Genomic DNA, 16,697 nt, shown 5'->3' with positions numbered 1-16,697 from the left:
TTATCCATTCATCTGCTGATGGACATCTAGGTTGCTTCCATGTCCTGGCTATTATAAACAGTGTTGCGATGAACATTGGGGTACATGTGTCTCTTTCAATTCTGGTTTCCTCGGTGTGTATACCCAGCAGTGGGATTGCTGGGTCATAAGGTAGTTCTATTTGCAATTTTTTAAGGAATCTCCACACTGTTCTCCATAGTGGCTGTACTAGTTTGCATTCCCACCAACAGTGTAGGAGGGTTCCCTTTTCTCCACACCCTCTCCAGCATTTATTGCTTGCAGATTTTTGGATCGCAGCCATTCTGACTGGTGTGAAGTGGTACCTCATTGTGGTTTTGATTTGCATTTCTCTGATAATGAGTGATGTTGAGCATCTTTTCATGTGTTTGTTAGCCATCCGTATGTCTTCTTTGGAGAAATGTCTATTTAGTTCTTTGGCCCATTTTTTGATTGGGTCATTTATTTTTCTGGAATTGAGCTGCATAAGTTGCTTGTATATTTTTGAGATTAGTTGTTTGTCAGTTGCTTCATTTGCTATTATTTTCTCCCATTCAGAAGGCTGTCTTTTCACCTTGCGTATATTTTCCTTTGTTGTGCAGAAGCTTTTAATTTTAATTAGATCCCATTTGTTTATTTTTGCTTTTATTTCCAGAATTCTGGGAGGTGGATCATATATATGGAATTTAGAAAGATGATAACAATAACCCTGTATGTGAGATAGCAAAAGAGACATAGATGTATAGAACAGTCTTTTGGACTCTGTGGGAGAGCTCAGAGAAGGTGGGATGATTTCGGAGAATGGCATTGAAACATCTATAATATCATATATGAAACGAATCACCAGTCTAGGTTCAATGCATGACACTGGATGCTTGGTGCTGGTGCACTGGGACCACTCAGGGGGATGGTACGGGGAGGGAGGAGGGAGGGGGGTTGAGGATGGGGAACACGTGTATACCTGTGGTGGATACATGTTGATGTATGGCAAAACCAATACAATATTGTAAAGTAATTAACCTCCAATTAAAATAAATAAATTTATATTAAAAATAAATAAATAGAGGCAACAATAAAAAAGATATAAGAGCATAGAATAAATAAAGGTAAAATAAAATCTTTTTTTTTTTACTGTTAATGTAACTAAAAGATATTTTTGAAGTATTTGATATAAGGATAAAGGAAATGTATGACATGTCATAAGGGGTATAAGGAAGGAATTGGTAGTACTGTTATGAAGTGTTTACACTATACATGAAGGGATACAGAGTTAGAAGAATCACTTTGATTGGCTTTAAATACATATTGCAAATTCTAGAACAACCATTAAAAAATGAAATAGAAGTATAATTTATGTGTTAACAAAAGAAATAAAATTGAGTCATAAAAATGCTCTACTAAAACCAAAAAAGTCAGAAGAAAAAAGCAGAGAGTCAGAGAGTGCAACAAATAGAAAGCACAAACAGAAGTGAATTTAACTGTATCACTGACCACTTTAAATGTCAACAGTATAAGTATAGAGAACTTATCAGAATGGATAAATTAAAAATACCAACTATATGCAACTGTCTACAAGAAATCTATTTTAATATAAATGGGTTCTAATTGGTTAAAAGTAAAGGGGCTGGGGAATATATGCCATGATAATGCTAGTCAAAAAATAAGATAGAGTAGCTATATTAATTTCACATAAAGCCAATCGAAGAATAAGGAAAATTATCAGGGATACATAAGCATTACATAATGATAATGGTGTCAATTTTCAGCAAAACCATGACCATAACATGTATATACCTAACAACAGATAATTAGAATGCTAGGCTATGAAAACTGCTAGAGTTAAAAAAGTCAGTTAACAAATATACGATTATAGTTGATGACTTCAAGGGTAATCTTCAATAAATGATAGACCAAACAGGCCAGCTTCCCTGGTGGCTCAGGCTGTAAAGAATATCACCTGAAATGCAGTAGACAGAGGTTTGATCCTTGGGTCAGGAAGATCCCCTGGAGAAAGAAATGGTTACCTACTCCAGTATTCTTGCCTGGATAATTCCATAGACAGAAGAGCCTGATGAGCTACAGTCCCTGGGTCACAAAGAAAAGACACAACTAATTGAATAAGCACACACACATAACAAGCATGTAGATAATCAGTAAGAATAAAGCTATCCTAAGGACCACATTCAATCAACTTAATCTAAGTGATACAGTATATTTCATCAAGCAACAGTTCAGTTCAGTTCAGTCACTCAGTTGTGTCTGACTCTTTGCGACCCCATGGACTGCAATATGCCAGGCCTCCCTGTCCACTCCCGGAGTTTACTCAAACTCATGTCCACTGAGTCAGTGATGCCATGCAACCATCTCATCTTCTGTTGTCCCCTTCTCCTCCTGCCTTCAAACTTCCCTGGAATTAGGGTCTTTTCCAATGGGTCAGCTTTTTGTATCAGCTGGCCAAAGCATTGGAGTTTCAGCTTCAGCAGCAGTCCTTCCAATGAACATTCAGGACTGATTTCCTTTAGGATGGACTGAGTGGATATGCTTGCAGTCGAAGGGACTCTCAAGAGTCTTCTCCAACACCACAGTTCAAGAGCATAAATTCTTCTGCGCTCAGCTTTCTTTATAGTCCAACTCTCAAATCTAAACATGACTAGTGGAAAAATCATAGCCTTGACTAGACGGACATTTATTAGCAAAATAATGCTTCTGCTTTTTAATATGCTGTCTAGGTTGGTCATAACTTTTCTTCCAAGGAGCGATCATCTTTTAATTTCATGGTTGTAATCACCATCTGCAGTGATTTTGGAGCCCCCCAAAATAAAGTCTGTCACTGTTTCCACTGTTTCTCCATCTATTTGCATGAAGTGATGAGAGCAGATGTCATGATCTTAGGTTTCTGGTGTTGAGTTTTAAGCCAAATTTTTCACTCTCCTTTTTCACTTTACACAACAGGTTCTTTAGTTCCTCTTCACTTTCTGCCATAAGGGTGGTGTCATCTGCATATCTGAGGTTATTGATATTTCTCCCAGCAATCTTGATTCCTGCTTGTGTTTCTTCCAGTCCAGCGTTTCTCATCATGTACTCTGCATAGAAGTTAAATAAGCAGGGTGACAATATACAGCCTTGAGGTACTCCTATTCCTATTTGGAACCAGTCTGTTGTTCCATGTCCAGTTCTAACTATTGTTTCCTGACCTGCATACAGGTTTCTTAAGAGGAAGGTCAGGTGGTCTGATATTCCCATCTCTTTCAGAATTTTCCACAGTTTGTTGTGATTCACACAGTCAAAGACTTTGGCATAGTCAATAAAGCAGAAATAGATATTTTTCTGGAACTCTCTTGTTTTTTCGATGATCCAGCAGATGTCAGCAATTTGATCTCTGGTTCCTCTGCCTTTTCTAAAACCAGCTTGAACATCTGGGAGTTCACAGTTCATGAATTGTTGAAGCCTGGCTTGGAGAATTTTGAGCATTACTTTACGAGCATGTGAGATGAGTGCAATTGTGCTCTAGTTTGAGAATTCTCTGGCATTGCCTTTCTTTGGGATTGAAATGAAAACTGACCTTTTCCTGTCCTGTGGCCACTGCTGAGTTTTCCAAATTTGCTGACATATTGAGTGCAGCAATTTCACAGCATCATTTTTTAGGATTTGGAATTCCAGTTCAACTGGAATTCCATCATCTTCACTAGCTTTTTTCATAGTGATTCTTCCTAAGGCCCATCTGACCTCACACTCCAGGATGTCTGGCCCTAGGTGAGTAATCACACCATCATGATTACCTGGTCGTGAAGATCATTTTTTGTACAGTTCTGTGTATTCTTGCCACCTCGTCTTAATATTTTCTGCTACTATTAAGTCCATATCATTTCTGTTCTTTATGGAGCCCATCTTTGCATGAAATGTCCCCTTGGTTTCTCTAATTTTCTTGAAGAGATCTTTAGTCTTTCCCATTCTGTTGTTTTCCTCTATTTCTTTGCATTGATCACTGAGGAAGGCTTTTTTATCTCTCCTTGCTATTCTTTGGAACTCTGCATTTAAATGGGTATATCTTTCCTTTTCTCCTTTACTTTTTGATCCTCTTCTTTACACAGCTATCTGTAAGGCCTCCTCAGATAGCCATAATGCTTTTTTGCATTTTTTTTCCTTTGGGATGGTCTTGCTCCCTGTCTCCTGTACAATGTCATGATCCTCCATCCATGGTTCATCAGGCATTCTGTCTATTATATCTAGTCCCTTAAATCTATTTCTCAGTCCCACTCTATGATTGTTAGTGATTTGATTTAGGTCATACCTGAATGTTCTAGTGGTTTTCCCCACTTTCTTCAATTTAAGTCTGAATTTGGCAATAAGGAGTTCCTGATCTGAGCCACAGTCAGCTCCTGGTCTTGTTTTTGCTGACTGTATAGAGCTTCTCCATCTTTGGCTGCAAAGAATATAATCAATCTGATTTTGGTGTTGACCATCTGGTGATGCCCATGTGTAGAGTCTTCTCTTCTGTTGTTGGAGGAAGGTGTTTGCTATGACCAGTGCATTCTCCTAGCAAAACTCTATTAGCCTTAGCCCTGCTTCATTCTTTATTCCAAAGCCAAATTTGCCTGTTACTCCAGGTGTTTCTTGAATTCCTACTTTTGTATTCCAGTCCCTTATAATTGAAAGTACATGTTTTTTGGGTGTTAGTTCTAGAAGGTCTTGTAGGTCTTCATAGAACTGTTTAACTTCATTATTCAGCATTACTGGTCTGGGCATAGACTTGGATTACCATGTTATTGAATGGTTTGCTTGGAAATAAACAGAGATCATTCTGCCGTTTTTGAGACTGCATCCAGTTTCGGACTCTTTTGTTCACTACGATGGCTACTCTATTTCTTCTAAGGAATTTTTGCCCACAGTAGTAGATTTAATGGTCATCTGAGTTAAATTCACCCATTCCAGTCCATTTTAGTTTGCTTATCCCTAAAATGTAGAGGTTCACTCTTACCATCTCCGATTTGATTACTTCTAATTTGCCTTGATTCATGGACCTAATAATATTCCAGGTTCCTATGCAATACTGTTCTTTAAAGCATTGGACCTTGCTTCCATCACCAGTCACATCCACAACTGGGTATTGTTTTTGCTTTGGCTCCATCTCTTCATTCTTTTTGGAGTTACTTCTCCACTGATCTCCAGTAGCATATTGGACACCTACCAACCTGGAGAGTTCATCTTTCAGTGTCCTATCTTTTTGCCTTTTCATACTGTTCATGGGGTTCTCAAGGCAGGAATACTGAAGTGATTTGCCATTCTTTTCTCCAGTGGACCACATTTTGTCAGAATTCTCCAACATGACCCATCAAGCAACAGCAACACATTTTTGAAAGGCTCAGTGGAAATATAATAAATCACATTGCAGGTCATAAAACACACTTTAGCAATCTGAAAAAATAGAAACCGTACAAAATGTACTCCCAGACTACAACAGAATTAAAGGAAAATCAAATACTAGACACTAATAACAGAAAGATAGTTGGAAAAGTCTCAATTATTTGGAGATAAAATACATACCTTTATATAATGCTGTGTCAAAAAAGTCTCAAAATAAAGTTAAGTAATTTTGTACTAAATAAAAATTTACATACAGTCTATTAAAATGTCTGAAAAAAGCAAATGCAATTCTTAAAGGGAAATTTGTAATATTAAATGCATATATAAACTCTAAAATAAATAAACTCAGCTTTGACAAATAAAAACTAAAGAAAGAAGAACAATTTAGGTCTAAGCAAGCAGAAGAAATAAAAAAAGTCAGAGCAGAAAACAATGAAATTGAAAACAGAAAATCAATAGAGAAAAACCAATGAAACCTGACCTGGTTCTCTGAAAAGAATTGATAAATTGGTCCATAAAAATGAAATTGATAGGTCAGGAAGCAACAGTTAGACCTGGACATGGAACAACAGACTGGTTCCAAATAAGAAAAAGAGTATCTCAAGGCTGTATATTGTCACCCTGCTTATTTAACTTATATGCAGAGTACATCATGAGAAATGCTGGGGTGGATGAAGCACAGTTCTGTTCAGTTCAGTCTCTCAGTTGTGTCCAACTGTTTGTGACCCTATGAATAGCAGCACACCAGGCCTCCCTCTTCATCATCAATTCCCAGAGTTCACCCAAACTCATGTGCATCGAGTCGGTGATGCCATCGAGTTGTCTCATCCTCTGTTGTCCCCTTCTCCTCCTGCCCCCAATCCCTCCCAGAATCAGGGTCTTTTCCAATGAGTCAGCTCTTCCCATGAGGTAGACAAAGTATTGGAGTTTCAGCCTCAGCATCAGTCCTTTCAATAAACATCCAGGACTGATCTCATTTAGGATGGACTGGTTGGATCTCCTTGAAGTCAAAGGGACTCTCAAAATCTTCTCCAGCACCACAGTTCAAAAGCATCAATTCTTTGGATCTCAGCTTTCTTCACCATCCAACTCTCACATCCATACATGACCATTGGAAAAACCATAGCCTTAACTAGACGAACCTTTGTTGGCAAAGTAATATCTCTGCTTTTTAATATGCTATCTAGGTTGGTCATAACTTTTCTTCCAAGGAGTGTCTTTTAATTTCATGGCTGCAGTCATCATCTGCAGTGATTTTGGAGCCCAAAAAAATAGAAGTCTGACACTGTTTCCACTGTTTCCCCATCTATTTCCCATGAAGGGATGGGACCAGATGCCATGATCTTCATTGTCTGAATGTTGACTTTAAGCCAACTTTTCCACTCTCCTCTTTCACTTTCATCAAGAGCTGGAATCAAAATTGCCAGGAAAAATATCAATAACCTCATATATGCAGATGACATCACCTTTATGGCAGAAAGTGAAGAGGAACTAAAGAGCTTATTGATGAAATTCAAAGAGGAGAGTGAAAATATGGCTTAAAACTCAACATTCAGAAAACTAATATCATGGCATCTGGTCCCACCACTTCATGGCAAATAAATGGGGAAACAGTGGAAACAGTGACAGACATTATGTTTTTTGGGCTCCCAAATCACTGTAGGTGGTGACTGCAGCCATGAAATTAAAAGATGCTTACTCCTTAAAAGAAAAGCTCTGACCAACCTAGACAGCATATTAAAAATCTGAGACATTACTTTGCCAAAAAGGTCCATCTAGTCAAGGCTATGGTTTTCCTGTAGTCATGTATGGATGTGAGAGTTGGACTATAAAGAAAGCAGAGCACCAAAGAATTGATGCTTTCGAACTGTGGTGTTGGAGAAGACTCTTGAGAGTGTCTTGGACTGCAAGGAGATCCAACCAGTGCATCATAAAGGAGATCAGTCCTGAATATTCACTGGAAGGACTGATGCTGAAGCTGAAACTCCAATCTTTGGCCACCTGATGAGAAGAACTTACTCATTGGAAAAGACTCTGATGCTGGAAAACATTGAAGACAGGAGGAGATGGGACGACAGAGAATGAGATGGTTAGATGGCAATACCAACTCAGTGGAAATGAGTTTGAATAAACTCCAGAATTTGGTGATTGACAGGGAGGCCTGCCATGCTGCAAAGAGTTGGACTTGATTGTCTGATTCAACTGAACTGAATTGTGAAGTGAGTGAGTCGCTCAGTCCTGTCCGACTCTTTGCAACCCCATGGACTGTAGCCTACCAAGCTCCTCCATCCATGGGATTTTCAAGGCAAGAGTAATGGAGTGCATTGCCATTTCCTTCTCCAAGGGATCTTCCCAACCCAGGAATTGAACCCAGGTCTCCTGCCTTGTAGGCAGACACTTTTACCGTCTGACCCACCAGCGAAGCTAAGCTAAATAATTAAAAGAGAGGACACAAATTCTGAATGTTAGTAATGAAAAAGGGTTCATCACTAAAGGCCCTATAGATGCTAAAAGATAATAAAATAATACTGTGAAAAACTCTATTCCCACAAGTATCATAACCTAGAGAAAAATGAATACTGCCTTAAAAGATACAAACTGCTAAAACTCATACAAGGAAAAATAGATTATTCAATTCAGTTCAGTTCAGTCGCTGAGTGATGTCCGACTCTTTGAGACCCCATGAATCGCAGCACGCCAGGCCTCCCTGTCCATCACCAACACCGGGAATCACTCAGACTTATGTCCATCTAATTGGTGATGCCAGCCAGCCATCTCATCCTCTGTCGTCCCCTTTTCCTCCTGCCCCCAATCCCTCTCAACATCAGAGTCTTTTCCAATGAGTCAACTCTTCTCATGAGGTGGCCAAAGTACTGGACTTTCAGCTTTAGTATCATTCCTTCCAAAGAAATCCCAGGGCTGGTCTCCTTCAGAATGGACTGGTTGGATCTCCTTGCAGTCCAAGGGACTCTCAAGAGTCTTCTCCAACACCACAGTTCAAATGCATCAATTCTTCGGCGCTCAGCTTTCTTCACAGTCCAACTCTCACATCCATACATGACCACAGGAAAAAACACAGCCTTGACTACACGGACCTTTGTTGGCAAAGTAATGTCTTTGCTTTTGAACATGCTATCTAGGTTGGTCATAACTTTTCTTCCAAGGAGTAAGCGTCTTTTAATTTCATGGCTGCAGTCACCATCTGCATTGATTTTGGAGCCCGAAAAAATAAAGTCTGACACTGTTTCCACTCTTTCCCCATCTATTTCCTATGAAGTAATAGGACCAGATGCCATGATCTTAGTTTTCTGAACGTTGACTTTAAGCCAACTTTTCCACTCTCCACTTTCACTTTCATCAAGAGGCTTTTTAGTTCCTCTTCACTTTCTGCCATAAAGGTTGTGTCATCTGCATATCTGAGGTTATTGATATTTCTTCTGGCAATCTTGATTCCAGCTGGTGCTTCTTTCAGCCCAGCATTTCTCATGATGTACACTGCATAGAAGTTAAATAAGCAGGGTGACAATATACAGCCTCAACGTACTCCTTTTCCTATTTGGAACCAGTCTGTTGTTCCATGTCCAGTTCTAACTGTTGCTTCCTGACCTGCATATAGGTTTCTCAAGTGGCAGATCAGGTGGTCTGGCATTCCCATCTCTTTCAGAATTTTCCACAGTTTATTGTGATCCACACAGTCAAAGGCTTTGGCATAGTCAATATGTATACTCTATCTATTAAGATAAATTGAATTAATAATATTCCAAAATGGTAGAGCACAGGTCTTTATGTTTTTACTGGAATAGTCTATCAAGCTTACGAGGAAGGAAATGATACCAGTTTTTCAGATTAAAATATTTATGACTTGTTCTTTACAAGGATTAGAGTACAGAAAGCACCCAGATATCAATACCTGTCATATGCACAATAATAGCTATCAAATATTACTTTAAAAATTTTCATACTTTAATAAATTGGAAATAACCCAGGAGAAGAAATTTATAAACAGTTAAATTTTATTTTATATTCATTTTAAATGATAAAATAAAAAGAAAAGATTATGTGATTTGTTCTTTTCCTTAAAATATAGAGATTGTAAAAAAAAAAAAAATCAGGTTATAAATACATAAGAGCATCCAAATGGCTCTGCAGTAATAGAGCGGCCAGGAAAATATCATCTTCATGCAATTTAGAAGAGAAAAATTAAATTATACTTATCTCAATTGTTTATAGAAGATAGATCCTAATTTTTAAAATAGGGATTAACTGTAAGTGCTTTGTGTTCATAAGTAGTTTTAAAATATTGCTATTTTCCATTTAGTTGCTAAGTCATGTCTGAATCTTAGTGATTCTTAGTCATGGACTGTATCCTGCCAAGCTCCTCCATCCATCGGATTTCCCAGGCAAGAATACTGTAATGGGTTGCCATTTCCTCCTCCAGAGGATTTTCCTGACCCAGGGATCAAACCTGCATCTCCTGCTTGCCAGGTGGATTTTCTACCCCTGAGCTACAAGGGAAGACTAACTGTATTTGGTATATTAGAGAAAGAGAGAGTTAGTCACCCAGTCTTGTCCGACGCTTGAAGTGTAGCCCACCAAGCGCCTCTGTCCATGGAATTCTCCAGGCAAGAATACTGGAGTGGGTTGCCATTCCCTTCTTCAGGGGATCTTCCTGACCCAGGGATCAAATCCAGGTCTCTGCATTTAAATTTTGAGGCTATTTATGTCTTGTATGTTTAGTTCAGTTGTGGCTGATTTGGTACATTACAAATGAAAGATTATATTTTCGACTTTAATTTCTCATAGATTCAGAGTGCATGTTTCTTGTTAGAAATGACTTAAAGGTAATTAGTTTAGCCAGCCTAGACACAAACAATTTACTAGGCAGGCAGAACTTTTAAATCTTTGTGGATACATGATTTGGTGCATCATTTTCCAGTCAGAATATATAAAGTAGTTTTATATTGGCTCTGATGCGTCCTTTGGTGACTCAATTCAGATTCGATTTATATAGTGCAGTAATATTGAGAATACATTTTTAGAAAACATGTGTTATCTTTTCACACATGCATTCTACTAGCACAGTATACAATAAATAAGCAACATTATCAATCTGAGGGTTTAATAGGAATTATAAACATACATAGGACCTCAGTAGAAATAAAATATTTGATGCTCATGATATCTTAAATAACTTACACTTTTAATCTCAGGAAAAATGTAGATTCAACAGGTTGTCTTAGACATACACTTACATCCATGGGTTTTAACTTTTCTTTCTAAACTGAACTCATCCATCCCAATTTAATTCATTATTAGTTTTTTAGTAGGTAATGCAAATGTAATAAACAAAACAAAGTTTCAGCATGTTGAAATAATCCTTCTTTATTGTTTTAAATAATTAGTACTTCTTGGTAATCAATAAGAAGTGGACACAGAGTTTTTATGGGGGATACACTTAAATTATTTTTATTAGATAATCTAATAGATATATCATTTGCTATTTTACAGATAGCATCTGAAGACTGTTGCTAGTTGCTAGATTTGCCTTTCAGTGCTATGGCATCAGTATCCCAGCAGGGTACAATGGGACACAGTCATGTGACTAATCACAATGGATTTTATGTCCTCGGGGTTGCAGTACCAAAACTGATATTTCTTTAAACGAAAGAGTTTGAGTCCTGACAAGCACCTGTGAGGTTTTTCTGCTTCATCTTACTCCTATCTATATTACTATACTGTAGTTTTATCTAGAACAGGAAATTAAGATTGTCAGTTTAAAAACCAGCTTCAATGATGTGGAGAATAGACGGAAATGGCAATCCACTCCAGTATTCTTGCCTGGAAAAATCCCATGGACAGAAGAGCCTGGCAAGCTACATTCTATGGGGTCGCAAAGAGTCAGACATAACTGAGCAACTAACACTTTCTACACTTTCTACTTTCTTGAATACATATACATATACACTCAATACATATATTCATATATACCAAGCTCCTTCCTAACCTCAAGTTTTTACTTAGTCAGACAAAATATTTGTATATAAGAAAATGTTTATATTAATAACCTGCTCAAAGATTAACCTGGGAAACTGTCAATAGTGGTGATAAGAATTCAAAATAAAAAATAAATCTATCCTTATTTCTTATTTTGCTTTCTATGACACAAGATAAGATATTGACATGAACAGAAATCAATGTTGGAAGCAGAAACACTCTAAGGAAAGGGAATTTAGATTACTTATAGGGTTCTATTTTCTTTAAAAAATATTATCACTTAAAAAGCAGTAAAAGTTTACATAGGAGATGGACGGGCAGTTAAGTTAAAGAGCATTGGTTCAAAGCTTGAAAAAATGTTAAGACTAAAACACACTATTTGATTGAATACTAGCTCTTGTTACTCAGGAGTCTGCCAAAAGTTTGAATCTTATCCAAAGCAGTCTATTACATTCTTTCATTTTAAAACCCTCAAAGCAAGAGAGACATAAAATAAACATGTTATCGTTTAAAAACTGAAAAAAAACTATTAATTTGGAACAAATGTCCAACTCTTGTGATTAAATAAAGCCGTAAAAAAAGAACCTAGTGACAGCTTATAGGTGTTATAATTTTACCTCCCAGAATAAAACTGTTTTTTAGTCTTTTGTTGAGTACTTAAAGTTTTCAGACTTAAGAAAAAATTTCCTTTCAAACTTTGAACATTAAATTTACTCAAAGTATGTTCATTTAATATATATCAAATTAAAATGAAGATCTATAATGTAAGTGCTAAAACAGTAGTTTTGACTTTTCTCAACAGAATTTCAGAAAATATATTCCAGTGACCAAAGAAAAGAAAAGAAATTATATAAGCTTATTTTCAATTCATTTTTTTTAAGAGACAAAGACTGAGATTTGGATGTGGAGGTGCTTTATATATTTTACAGTAAATCGTAAGGCTATCTTCTAGACAGATAATATATGTAATATTTTCAATCATGTTTTACCTAGTTACCTTGCTTGGATTTCTATAATTTGTTCTACTAGTCTAAAATTGACTTTAGCACTTTCTATGTTTCAAAATTACATGGTTTAAATCACTATATAAAGAAGATTTAGTGGTATGATAAATGAGGTTACAATATCAAGCTGAAAGTCATGTAATTATTTTAAAATCATCTTTATTTAAAAATAAATATTTAGAATAATCAGAAAATGAATAGAAGACAAAAGAAGAAAAATGCCCACAATATTCACCCGGCGATAAACATTTTTAACACATTCATATAAATATTTCCAAAGAAAAATGTGTTCTAGATATAAACCTGTTTAAATGATTTCAATATATTTCAGTGGAGACATTTCAATTGGGAGAGTTAAAGCTACTGCAATTGGACTTCCCTGGTGGCTCAGATAGTAAAGAATCTGCCTGTAGTGCAGGAGACCGGGTTCAATCCCTGAGTTGGAAAGATCCCCTGGAGAACGAAACGGCAACCCACTCTAGTATTCTTGCCTGGACAATCCCATGGAGGGAGGAGCCTGGCGGGCTACAGTCCACAGGGCTGCAAAGAGCTGGGCACGACAGAGAGTAACACACAAAGTGCAATTATTATTTAGGTCTCTGATTTTTTTTTTCATATTAAGGTACTTTAAGTAAAATAGGTGGAGGTTTCTGATGATATTAGAGACTCAGCACATTGAAGGTAAACAATAGGTTATGAAGTAAATAGATATACCAATGTTTATATTATAAATCACATTTGACTTTGGGATACAGGAGAGGTACTGGGATGGGCTTTCAGTTAGACAGTTAGGGTATTTCACATAAATCTAATCTGGATGTGAAAGAAGCCCACATCAAAAATATTAATCAAATAACAGATAACTCACTGAAAAATCACTCTGTGCTGTGTGCATAGGATCAATTCTATGAGTGAGATGATTATAATTACATGAATTTTAGAGGTGAGGAACGAGATGCACAGAAAGAATAAAAACATCCAGAGGCAAACAAAAGTATGTGACAGAGCTAAGCGTTGGTCACACATACCCAACATCAGAGCTTACCTCCTTAACCATCAGTATTACTGACTCACAATTACAGCTGAGGATTCTAGGTGCTAATAACGGTCGATTTTTTATTCTACTGTTTAAAAGAGCCCCACTTTGGGGCTCTGAGATAAATTTTGGGCCATCTGGAGTTACCTAATATAATTATTTAGAAGTAAAACTTTACAACTATTGGTGCAACTAGAGTAAGGGGACTGAGGGCATCATCACATTTATCAACAGATACCAGCTGCCAGTATAACCATTTAGAATTAAGATATTAAGGCAAAATAATTTTAGGGCAGCAATGGAGGTGCAGACATAGAATATAGATTTGGGGACCCAGGGAGGGAAGGAGAAGTTGGGGTAAATTGAGAGAGTAGCACTGAAACAAATACATTACTGTGTGAAAAATTAGATAGCCAGTGAGAATTTACTGTATGACACAGGGAGCTCAAATCCCATGCTCTATGATAACCTAGAGGGGTGGGATGGGGTAGGAGGTGGAAGGGAGGTTTAAGTGGGAAGGGACATGCATATATACCTATGGCTGATTCATGTTGATATATGGACTTCTCTCGTAGCTCAGTTGGTAAAGAATCTGCCCGCAATGCAGAAGACCTGGATTTGATTCCTGGGTCAAAGAAGCCTGGGAAGAATTTCTCGGTTGGGAAGATCCCCTGAAAAAGGAAATGGCAACCCACTCCAGTATTCTTGCCTGGAGAATCCCCATGTACAGAGGACCCTGATGGGCTACAGTCCATCGGGTTGCAAGAGTCAGACATGACTTAGCAACTAAACCATGGCTAATTCATGTTAATATATGGCAGAAACCAACATGATATTGTAAACCAACTATCCTCCAATTAAAAATAAATAAATCACTTTTTTTAGAAAAACACAACGTGAAAGAAATAGTCAAAAATTCAGTTTGCTGTGTAAAATAAAATGTTTCAGTTTCACTGCAGAACTTCTAAATATGCCAAACACACACAAATACACAAACTATATGCACAGTCAGTTACAGGAAGAAAACAATGAGTTCAAGTTACCACACAGGTGTTTTATGGGTGCCAGGGAAATAGTGTCAAATTGATTTGGCAAATGCAAAGGAACTTTTGTAAGTCTGAATTCCAATACAATGATTCTCAGTTATAAGGTGGGTTTAAAATGTATCATGAACAAGATATCACCATAAATAAGTTATGATCCTGGTTAATGTGGCCATAGTTAGCACTGGTAGTCTTTTACTCCTCCCAGGTGTAAAAACTTTCTCTATCTGATTCTGCTGCTGCTGATGCTAAGTCGCTTCAGTCATATCTGACTCTGTGTGATCCCATAGATGGCAGCCCACCAGGCTCCCCCGTCCCTGGGATTCTCCAGGCAAGAACACTGGAGTGGGTTGACATTTTCTTCTGCATGAAAGTGAAAAGTGAAAGTGAAGTCACTCAGTCGTGTCTGACTCTTTGCGACCCCATGGGCTGCAGCCTACCAGGCTCCTCCGTCCATGGGATTTTCCAGGCAAGAGTACTGGAGTGGTTTGCCATTGCCTTCTCTGATCAGATGATTCTAGTGGGCATGAATCTGTGAGAAATTCCATCCCTGAGAAAGTGTTACAAAGCATTCAGGTGTCTCATATCTATCAGCTCCTCTTCCTTGATACTCTCATCAAACATACCATGAGATGAAATAGAGAGTAGAAAATAGCCAGCCCCCTGTTTACACTTAGTAGCTCATAGTTATGTAAAGTTAACTGCACAACAGCATAGGATGGGCTTCACCTAGTCCTACCAAAAGTCTTCACTATTTTCAGTGAGTCCTGGGTGAAAACAAGCAACCAGAAGCTTTGCTCATGGTCCAGTGGTTAAGAATCTAATCTGTCTTGAAATGCAAGGCACACCAGTTCAGTCCCTGGTTCAAGAAGATACCACATACTGCAGAACAACTAAGCCTGTGGATCACTAGTAAGCCCACATGCTGCAACTACTGAAACCCACACACCTAGCTCCACGACAAGAGAAAGCAACTCAATGAAAAGTCCACACACCACAATGAAGAGCAGCCCTGTTCACTGTAACTAGGGAATGACCATGTGCAACAATAAAGACCCACCATGGCCAAAAACATAAAAAACATGTCTGGTCTTGTGGCAATACAAGGTGCCCTATTGCTCTCTTACATTTATAGTTCTAGTAGTCAGAGTAGAATAAACAAATATTAGAGTGGCTCCATTTCATAAAAGAACCTGTGTTTGTCTGGTATACTTACTTGGCCCACAGATTACACATTCATACACATACTTAAATAATTTGTATATACATATATATGTATAAATATATATACACACACACACACTCACTCACTTGTATTTATTTTCAGCCCAATTCACAAAAAGGAAAATGAATAAAATATAGATAGATTTTAATCTCGTGACAGCATCTAATCCATACCTGTATCCAGGCAATGCAGCAGTCAAAACTACAGAAATACATGAACATTCATCTTTGATTTCTGAAAGAGGCAATGGAATCAATTTCCTACGGAAGGAACATCCTAAGAATCGAAGGAGTGACTGCTGCACAAGAGCCCCTGGAGACTGCTGCTGTGGAGTCTGACACAGTTCTAATTTGGTTTCCTTCCAAAGGAGGCATTCTAATCTTTTCTTCAAATAATTGAGCAAAGCAATTATGCAGTCTCTAGAAAAGCATTAATGTGCCCACAGAGGACGTCTCAAAATATTTTCTCATCATTCCATAATTTATTGATTTTAGAAAACAGTCCATTCCTTTTTAAATGACCTACATTTTATCAATTCATGAAAACTGCCTAGTTAACCAGTTCTTAGATACAAAGTGCAAGAAGCTTGTGTGTGCTTCCTGGTCCTGTATCAGTGATTTCACCACTTATTTACTCCAAAGTATTATAGTAAATATTGGTTTAAACTTTACAATTTATTTCAATCAGCTCACATTTTATAATGCATTTTAGATTATTTATAATGAGCCTGCTCAGTTGATTAGTTGCAATAATCCTCAGAGATACTCTACTTTGAGAGTGTGAAAGACTCACCCTTAAGTGACTATAAAATGACAGTGATGAATAAATTGGGAAAGGGGAACATCCATCAAGTGAGCAGTGGTTATAAGAGCTTGGAAGCTGTATATTCTGAAAGTTGAATACAAATAAAAAGAAATAGGGGCTTAGGAAAAACAAAAAATAACATTCAAAGCCAAAATAAAAAGGGGGCATTAATACTTGAAATCATGAGCAAAAATCCACAATAGAGAAAGCTTAGGTATTTTCAGCATAGG

This window comes from Capricornis sumatraensis, chromosome 1, assembly GCF_032405125.1.
Source record: "Capricornis sumatraensis isolate serow.1 chromosome 1, serow.2, whole genome shotgun sequence".
NCBI lineage: Eukaryota > Metazoa > Chordata > Mammalia > Artiodactyla > Bovidae > Capricornis > Capricornis sumatraensis.
Note: the sequence above shows the minus strand (reverse complement) of the source record.